The sequence below is a fragment of the Mesoplodon mirus genome, assembly GCF_964341445.2.
Source record: "Mesoplodon mirus genome assembly, chromosome: 14".
Taxonomy (NCBI): Eukaryota; Metazoa; Chordata; class Mammalia; order Artiodactyla; family Ziphiidae; genus Mesoplodon; species Mesoplodon mirus.
The window spans coordinates 55,653,113-55,663,853 of record NC_138990.1 but is presented as its reverse complement, the minus strand read 5'-3'; positions in this window follow the sequence as shown (position 1 = coordinate 55,663,853).

Sequence of the window (10,741 nt, the reverse complement as noted above, 5' to 3'; positions counted from 1 at the left end):
ACAGAATTAAGAAAGGCTATCAACAGAAATGCAGATTACTGTAAAAGGGAACTAAAAACTACAAGGAGGAGCCAAGAAAAATTAGAGAATTCATTTAAAGAGAAGAAAGCTGAACTAAAGGCTATAAATAGCAGAATGAATAATGCAGAAGAATGAATATGTGATCTAGAAGATGAATAATGGAAATCATCCAATTAGAACAGCAGATAGAAACGAAAATTTTTAAAAAATGAAAGCAATATAAGAGACCTATGAGATAATATAAAGCATGTCATTTACACATAATAGGGATCCCAGAAAGATAAGAAAGAGAAAAAGGGGTTTAAAATGTATTTGAAGAAATTATGGCTAAAAACTTCCCAAACCTAAAGAAGGAAATAGATATCCAGATACAGGAAGCACAGAGGGTTCCAAACAAGATAAACCCAAACAGACCTACACCAAGATATATTATAATAAAAATGGCAAAAGTTAAAGATGAATAGAGGATTCTAAACGCAGCAAGAGAAAAACAAAGAATTAATTACAAGGGAACCCCCATAAAGCTATCAGCTGATTTCTCTACAGAAATGTTGCAGGCTGGAAAGGAGTGGCAAGACATATTCAAAGTCCTGAAAGGGAAAAATCTGCAACCTGGGATACTCTACCCAGCAAGGTTATCATTTAGAATAGAAGGAGAGATAAAGAGTTTCTCAGACAAGCAAAAACTAAAAGAATACAGCAATACTAAACCTATCCTAAAGGAAATATTGAAAGGTCTTCTCTAAATAGAAAAGTAAGAGTCTATAGGAAAGAGAAAATCACAATTAGAAAGTAAATCACTTAAATAAGCCAGTACACAGATTTTTTAAAAAATCAAAAAATTTCTGTGAAAGCAATGATAACCACAATGAACAGCAAAAGGATGAACATGAAGATGCAAAAGAGGACATCAAAATCATAAAATGTGGGGGAGGAGAGTAAGAAAATGTAGATTTTTTTTTCTAGAATGTGTTTAAGTCTATATGGCTACCAGTGTAAAGCAAGTAGATATAGGAAAGGGTTAACATACTTGAAAAACAGGGCAACCACAAATCAAAAACACACAATAGATTCACAAAAACCAAAAAGAACAGAACATAAGCATAATACAAAATAAAATCATCAAACCACAAAAGGAAAAACAAAAAGAAAAAAAAGGACAAAGAAGAAATATAAAATCAATGGGAAAACAAGGTTTAAAATGGCAATAAATACATATCTATCAATAATTATCTTTCAGTGGACTAAATGCTCCAATCAAAAGACACAGAGTGACAGATTGGATAAAAAGGCAAGACCCTACAATATGCTGCCTATAAGAAACCCACTTTAGGGCAAAGGACACACATAGATTAAAAGTGAGGGGATGGAAAAAGATATTTCACGTAAATGAAAATGACAAGAAAGCAGGGGTCACAATACTCATATTAGACAAAATAGACTTTAAAACAAAGGCTATAAACAAAGATTAAAAAGGACACTATATATTGATAAAGGATCAATACAAGGAGAGGATATTATGCTTGCCAACATATATGCACCCAATATAGGAGCACCCAAATACATAAAACAAATACTAACATACATAAAGGGAGAAACTGACAAGAATACAATAATAGTATGAGACTTTAACATCCCACTCACATCAATCGACAGATCTTTGAGACAGAAAATCAATAAGACAACATAGATCCTACATGATACAATACAACAGTTAGACTTAATTGATATCTTCAGGACATTACAGCCAAAAAAAAGCAGAATACACATTCCCTTCAAGTCCACATGGAACATTCGCTAGGACTGACCACATACTAGGACACAAAACAAACCTCAACAAATTTAAGAATATAGAAGTTATTTCAAGCATCTTTTCTGATCACAACAGCATAAAACTAGAAATCAACAACAGAAAAAGAAAGGAGAAAAAAAAATTTCATGGAGACTAAACAACATGCTACAAAAAACCAATGGGTCAACGATGAAATCAAAGGAGAAATTTAAAAATAACTTGAGGCAAATGACAAGGAAATACAACCATACAACATCTATGGAATGCAGCAAAAGCAGTTCTTACAGGGAAGTTCATAGCGATACAGGCCTTCTTTAAGAAACAAATCTCAAACAACATAACCCACCACCTAAAAGAATTAGAAAAAGAACAAACAAAACCTGAAGTCAGCAGAAGGAAAGAGTTAATAAAGATCAGAGAGGAAATAGAGATTTAAAAAAAAAAATAGAAAAAAAAATCTATAAAACCAAGATCTGGTTCTTTGAAAGGGTAAACAAAATTGACAAACCTCTGGCCAGGCTCACCAAGAAGAAAAGAGAGAAGACACAAATAAACAAAATAAGAAATGAAAGAGGAGAAATCACAACAGATACCACAAAAATATAAAAACCGTAAAGTGTACTATGAACAATTATATGCCAACAAATTTGACAACCTTGAAGAAATGGACAACTTTCTAGAAACATACAGCCAACCAAAACTGAATCAAGAAGAAATAGATAACCTGAACAGATCAATCACTAGAAATGAAATAGAATCTGTAATGAAATAAACTCCTTATAAACAAAAGTCCAGGGCCAGATGGCTTCACTGGCGGATTCTACCAAACATACAAAGAAGAACTTCTACCGATCCTTCTCAAACTCTTCGAAAAGACCGAAGAGGAAGGAACACTCCCAAAGACTTCTATGAAGCCACCATCACCCTGATACCAAAACCAGACAAAGACACTACCAAAAAAGAATATTATAGGCCAATATCTTTGACGAATATAGACACAAAAATTATCAACATTTCTGCCCCAGCATGAGCCGAAGCTGCCCTCCGCCTCTTTAGGAGACTCTCCAAGACCAGCAGGGCTCTGTTCTCGAGAACCCTGTGGTTGCCTGGGCTTGGATTTTCCTTCAAGATAGAACTTGATGTTCATCTATGGGGAGTGTGGTCACTTGACAGCCTCCAGCTGCTAATGCCTTCAGGACCCACTTCAGTTTTCCAGATGAAGCTATGCTCTTCCTGGGCAGTGACTAGCCAGCTACTGAGCATAAAGGAAAGGCATCCAGCACAGCTTTCAGCACAGGTCTGTCCCAGGAAGCATCACGTGTCATTAGGAAGACTACCTGGGACTCAAGCTCACATCTTTGAGTCCTATAAGCATTTATACCACATTCTCCCTCTGTCACTCATAAGACTCCAGTCCACTCAGAAATCCACTGACTTATACTTCTGGACACAGGGCTTATCTTTGAAGCCATGTGGATGAAAGGCTCTTGGTGCTGCAGCCAGGAGTCAGTGCTGTGTCTCTGAGGTGGGAGAGGAAATTTCAGGACACTGGTCCACAAGACACCTCCCAGCTCCACATAATATCAAATGGTGAAAATCTCCCAGAGATCTCCATCTCAACACCAGCACCCAGCTTCACTCAACGACCAGCAAGCTACAGTGCTGGACACCCTATGCCAAACAACTAGCAAGACAGGAACACAACCTCACCCCTTAGCAGAGAGGCTGCCTAAAATCATAATAAGGCCACAGACACCCCAAAACACACCACCAGATGTGGACCTGTCCACCAGAAAGACAAGATCGAGCCTCATCCACCAGAACACAGGCATGAGTCCCCTCCACCAGGAAGGCTACACAACCCACTGAAACAAAGTTAGCCACTGGGGACAGACACCAAAAACAATGGGAACTACGAACCTGCAGCCTGCAAAAAGGAGACCCCAAACACAGTAAGATAAGCAAAATGAGAAGACAGAAAAACACACAGCAGGTGAAGGAGCAAGATAAAAACCCACCACACCTAACAAATGAAGAGGAAATAGGCAGTCTACCTGAAAAAGAATTCAGAATGATAGTAAAGATGATCCAAAATCTTGGAAATAGAATAGACAAAATGCAAGAAACATTTAACAAGGACCTAGAAGAACTAAAGAGGAATCAAGCAATGATGAGCAACACAATAAATGAAATTTAAAATACTCTAGATGGGATCAATAGCAGAATAACTGAGGCAGAAGAACGGATAAGTGACGTGGAAGATAAAAAAATAGTAGAAATAACTGCTGCAGAGCAGAATAAAGAAAAAAGAATGAAAATAACTGAGGACAGTCTCAGAGACCTCTGGGACAACATTAAATGCACCAACATTCGAATTATAGGGGTTCCAGAAGAAGAAGAGAAAAAGAAAGGGACTGAGAAAATATTTGAAGAGGTTATAGTTGAAAACTTCCCTAATATGGGAAAGGAAATAGTTAATCAAGTCCAGGAGGCACAGAGAGTCCCATACAAAATAAATCCAAGGAGAAATACGCCAAGACACATATTAATCAAACTGTCAAAAATTAAATACAAAGAAAACATATTAAAAGCAGCAAGGGAAAAACAACAAATAACACACAAGGGAATCCCCATAAGGTTAACAGCTGATCTTTCCACAGAAACTCTACAAGCCAGAAGGGACTGGCAGGACATATTTAAAGTGATGAAGGAGAAAAACCTGCAACCAAGATTACTCTACCCAGCAAGGATCTCATTCATTTTGATGGAGAAATTAAAACCTTTACAGACAAGCAAAAGCTGAGAGAGTTCAGCACCACCAAACCAGCTTTACAGCAAATGCTAAAGGAACTTCTCTAGGCAAGAAACACAACAGAAGGAAAAGACCTACAATAACGAACCCAAAACAATTAAGAAAATGGGAATAGGAACATACATATCGATAATTACCTTAAATGTAAATGGACTAAATGCTCCCACCAAAAGACACAGATTGGCTGAATGGATACAAAAACAAGACCCATATATATGCTGTCTACAATAGACCCACTTCAGACCTAGAGACACATACAGACTGAAAGTAAGGGAATGGAAAAAGATATTCCATGCAAATGGAAACCAAAAGAAAGCTGGAGTCGCAATTCTTATATCAGACAAAATAGACTTTAAAATAAAGACTATTAGAAGAGACAAAGAAGGACACTACATAATGATCAAGGGAGCGATTCAAGAAGAAGATATAACAATTGTAAATATTTATGCACCCAACATAGGAGTACCTCAATACATAAGGCAAAAACTAACAGCCACAAAAGGGGAAATCAACAGTAACACACTCATAGTAGGGGACTTCAACACCCCACTTTCACCAATGAACAGATCATCCAAAATGAAAATAAATAAGGAAACACAAGCTTTAAATAATACATTAAACAAGATGGACTTAATTGATATTTATAGGACATTCCATCCAAAAACAACAGAATACACATTCTTCTCAAGTGCTCATGGAACATTCTCCAGGATAGATCATATCTTGGGTCACAAATCAAGCCTTGGTAAATTTAAGAAAATTGAAATTGTATCAAGTATCTTTTCCGACCACAACGCTATGAGACTAGATATCAATTACAGGAAAAGATCTGTAAAAAATAGAAACACATGGAGGCTAAACAATACACTACTTAATAACGAAGTGATCACTGAAGAAATCAAAGAGGAAATCAAAAAATACCTAGAAACAAATGACAATGGAGACACGACGGCCCAAAACCTATGGGTTGCAGCAAAAGCAGTTCTAAGAGGGAAGTTTATAGCAATACAATCCCACCTTAAGAAACAGGAAACATCTCGAGTAAACAACCTGACCTTGCACCTAAAGCAATTAGAGAAAGAAGAACAAAAAAACCCCAAAGTTAGCAAAAGGAAAGAAATCATAAAGATCAGATCAGAAATAAATGAAAAAGAAATGAAGGAAACGATAGCAAAGATCAATAAAACTAAAAGCTGGTTCTTTGAGAAGATAAACAAAATTGATAAACCATTAGCCAGACTCATCAAGAAAAAAAGGGAGAAGACTCAAGTCAATAGAATTAGAAATGAAAAAGGAGAAGTAACAACTGACACTGCAGAAATACAAAAGATCATGAGAGATTACTACAAGCAACTCTATGCCAATAAAATGGACAACCTGGAAGAAATGGACAAATTCTTAGCAATGCACAACCTGCCAAGACTGAATCAGGAAGAAATAGAAAATATGAACAGACCAACCACAAGCACTGAAATTGAAACTGTGATTAAAAATCTTCCAACAAACAAAAGCCCAGGACCAGATGGCTTCACAGGCGAATTCTATCAAACATTTAGAGAAGAGCTAACACCTATCCTTCTCAAACTCTTCCAAAATATAGCAGAGGGAGGAACACGCCCAAACTCATTCTATGAGGCCACCATCATCTTGATACCAAAACCAGACAAGGATGTCACAAAGAAAGAAAACTACAGGCCAATATCACTGATGAACATAGATGCAAAAATCCTCAACAAAATACTAGCAAACAGAATCCAACAGCACATTAAAAGGATCATACACCATGATCAAGTGGGGTTTATTCCAGGAATGCAAGCATTCTTCAATATACGCAAATCAATCAACGTGATACACCATATTAACAAACTGAAGCAGAAAAACCATATGATCATCTCAATAGATGCAGGGAAAGCTTTCGACAAAATTCAACACCCACTTATGATACAAACCCTGCAGAAAGTAGGCATAGAGGGAACTTTCCTCAACATAATAAAGGCCATATATGACAAACCCACAGCCAACATCGGAGGGAGGGCATAACCCTCCCAGACAGACTTCAGATAATATTGCAAGGCTACAGTAATCAAAACAGCATGGTATTGGCACAAAAACAGACATACAGATCAATGGAACAGAATAGAGAGCCCAGAAATAAACCCACACACCTATGGACAATTAATCTTCAAGAAAGGAGGCAGGAATATACACTGGGGAAAAGACAGTCTCTTCAGGAAGTGGTGTTGGGAAAGATGGACAGCTGCAAATAAATCAATGAAGTTAGAACACACCCTCACACCATACACAAAAATAAACTCAAAATGGCTTAAAGACCTATATATAAGACAAGACACCATAAAACTCCTAGAAGAGAACATAGTCAAAAGATTCTCTGACATAAATCGTAGCAATGTTTTTTTAGGTCAGTCTCCCAAGGCAATAGAAATAAAAACAAAAATAAACAAATGGGACAATCAAACTTAGCTTTTGCATAGCAAATGAAACCATAAACAAAAAGACAACCTACAGACTGGGAGAAAATATTTGCAAATGATGCAACCGACAAAGCATTAATTTCTAAAATATACAAACAGCTCTCACAACTCAATAACAAAAAAACAAACAACCCAATCAAAAAATGGGCAGAAGACCTAAATAGACATTTCTCCAAAAAAGACATACAGATGGCCAAGAGGCACATGAAAAGCTCAACATCGCTAGTTATTAGAGAAATGTAAATCAAAACTACAGTGAGGTACCACCTCACACCGGTCAGAATGGCCATCATTAAAACGTCTACAAATAACAAATGCTGGAGAGGGTGTGGAGAAAAGGGAACCGTCTTGTACTGTTGGTAGCAATGCATTGGGCTGGCCGAAAAGTTCATTCGGGTTTTTCCATAACATCTTACAGAAAAACCGGAATGAACTTTTTGGCCAACCCAATAAATTGGTGCAGCTGAGACAGGCTGGGACCTGGGTCCCTTTGCTGCAGTGCTTGTACCTGGACAAACATCTCCTCAAGCCAAAAAATACAAAGAAATTATAAGGGACTAAAAATAACTGAGTGTATGTGCAATTGGGGCAAATTACGAACGACAAGATACAAAAAGACTAAAAGAACCCAAATGCCATTTCTGAAGAGCCTGGAGCAAAAGCAGAGTACTGTGCCTGCCCCCTGCACACCCACCACCAAAGGGGTGGGCAGACCACCTAAGATAGCCCTCCGGCCCGACCCCTGGACGTGCTCCTGTCCTCACCCCATAGAAGGGACCAGCTCGCACCCCTCAGGGAGCAAGCAACGGAACATGTTACTTGTTTTCACTCTCTCCTGCTGCAGCAGGAGCCCCAGTACAGCCTTGCCTGGATTTCTTTTCTGGCCTCTTGTCAATTTCCACTGATTAAGGAGGCCAAGAACCCTGGTCGGTAACATACTCTGTGATGACAGCTTGCAGGGACAATTGTCCCCTTCCCAGGAGAGGATCTGGGCACCTCCAGGACGACCAAATGCAGCTTCCCCATGGGTGACAAGTGGCTGCCTGAACCTCTTGTTTCAGCATCACCACATTTGGTAGGTCTGCCTTCCTGGCCCCTGAGGGCCTCAGTGCCCTCATTCAGGCAACGCTTTCTCCCTCCCCTCTGTCCTTTTTCCCTCACCACTTTCCCCTCCCCTTTGTATCCTTTTCTCTCTCCTGAATCTGCTTCTCCTCTCTCTGTCCTCTCTTACTTCTATCCTTCCGAGAGAGTGGACATCAGGCAGCTACAGCATCACTCCTCTCAGCCTGTGAGACCTGCTCCCTCTGGCAGGTAACAGCTCATGCTGGCAGGTGACAAGCAGAGCCGTGACAGGCTCGCCTGGCACTTTGCAGATCTCGGTCCAGCAGTCTCTCCCTGATGGGAGACTTCGGAGAGTAATAGATTTTGAAACCTCATATTGTGTAGTGGCTGGAAGTCCGATTGACCCAATATTCTCATCTTTATTTTCCTGCCACCAAGAGAAGTCCCACTGGGAATGGGCTGAAAAGGCAGATTTCTATATACTGGTGTATGCGTGGCTGAGTCCCACCTGTGGGTCAGAGTCCCACAGACTACGTACAACTGGCTGGTTTGGTACCTGAATAGACATCCACAGGGGGTGGGTTGAAAGGGCAATCTTTCTCTTTTTCAGTCTTTTCTGTCCCTCTTCCCTTTACCTCTCCCTTGGTCCTCACCCCTAAAATCCCATCTCCTTTATCCTAAAGGCTTCTTGTCTCCGTCTTTAAGTTTCTGTCCCTGGCGTCTTTGTTTTATGTAGTTTTGTCTGTCCAAATGCTCCTGCAAGTCTCGCCAAAATTGTGGGCAGGGTGGATCATTTAATCCTTGAAATACAAACACAGCCCACATTGCCCAAGCTCTAGCCTTGGGTTACTTGGTGGGACTTTAAAGAGGAAAAACTAAATAAGTAAATAAATAAGAGGAGCTTGCACCTCTCTCCTCTGCATTTGCAGTGTAACTATTCTGCCTGGGCTCTCAGGAACTACCTGATCCATCTGTAGCCTCCCAGACTGAGGGGGGAAAATAAAGAGGCTTTTAAAATTCAAGCAGGAAAACTAGATCACTGGTTCTGTCTTTATGTAAAAACTAACTTGTAAATGATGAGCTGTATTTAATTGGCTTAAAGGAAATTGAGTGCTTATATACATTCTCAGAAATATAAAAGAAACTCACCAGAAAACATTTCAGGTTCATGTGATCTGGGAAATATTCAATATTAAATGAATATCTGGTATTAAATCTAGCTTGAGCTTATGGGTTTAATTAATACAGACCTGTCTTTAGAGTCATCAACATTAAGTATAATACTTTTAATGTACCTAGGGTTACTGGAAGTCAATAAGTGCATATTGTTTATGTTATAAAATCTGTCAACAAGGAGAATAACCTGGTATGGTTAAACTTTTAAGTAAGTATAACTGGGATAAGAATTTTTTGGTAAATTCTATAGGAGTAATTATATATTGGAAATGTCCATCTAAAATAGTCTCTCCAGATTTTGGTAACTTGAAACTAAATTAAGTTAAATGATAGAAATTCATTGAATAAATATCCAGGCCATTTCAAATAAGATGAAATACTGGAACATTAATTGTTGAACAGGTCTAAATTTACCTACTTTTGTCTTCTTGTGAGAGGGAAACTAAAGATGTTTGTGGGACTTCCCTGGTGGTCCAGTGGTTAAGACTCCACGCTTCCATGGCAGGGGGTGCGGGTTCAATCCCTGGTCTGGGAACTAAGATCCTGAATGCCGTATGGCCAATGAATAAATAAAGATGTTTGGGTTTATTAGACACGTGTCTTGTACCACATACTACATTGAGGAAATTGTGCTTTGGGATGATGCATGTTTCTAGAGGTTATGGGATATTCCAGTCAGGGAATGCTAATGTAAAAGACAGTTCATGGTTGCTTAAGGAAAGTAGGATGTATGTTTTCAAGAAAAGAAGGTATGAGGAATATTTTGTTAAAAGAAAAAGGGTGATTTTGCCCTAGAGCTCGTTATTTCTGAATGGGAAAAGAATAAGGGAGAAAATATGGCTAGAGAAAGTTGCAGAAGGTTTGTGGAAAAGGAACATTGGGAAAATAACTTTTATGTGGTCAGGACTTTCTAAGTTTGGATTAAATTTAATTAGGTAAATGGATTTTATTAACAGTAGGCTGATGCAAGACTGGATTTGGTTTCTCTCTCGTAAGAGAACAAAGTTTTTCCTGGAATGCTGCTTTTGATAACAGAAGGCGTGAGTTCCTGTGACAAGTTTAGGGACGACATTATCAGGCTGGGGTTAACATTCTCTCTTACCTGGCAGGACATCATGGTTATTCTGGCCCACTGTTGCACCTCGTATGAAAAGGAGCGTTTATTGAGAAAGGCCAGGGAACACACAGATGGCATACTGGCCACCAATCCACACCACCAAATTTATCAGGTGGATGGGAATGCAATCCCAGAACATGACCCACACTGGGACTCTGAAGACTGTGCAGGCCAGGCTAGTACTTGTCTATCAGTGGGAATGAAAAGGTGTATGGTGAAGCCTGTAAATTATGATAAGGTCCAAGAGGTTACACAAGAAAAAAAACAAA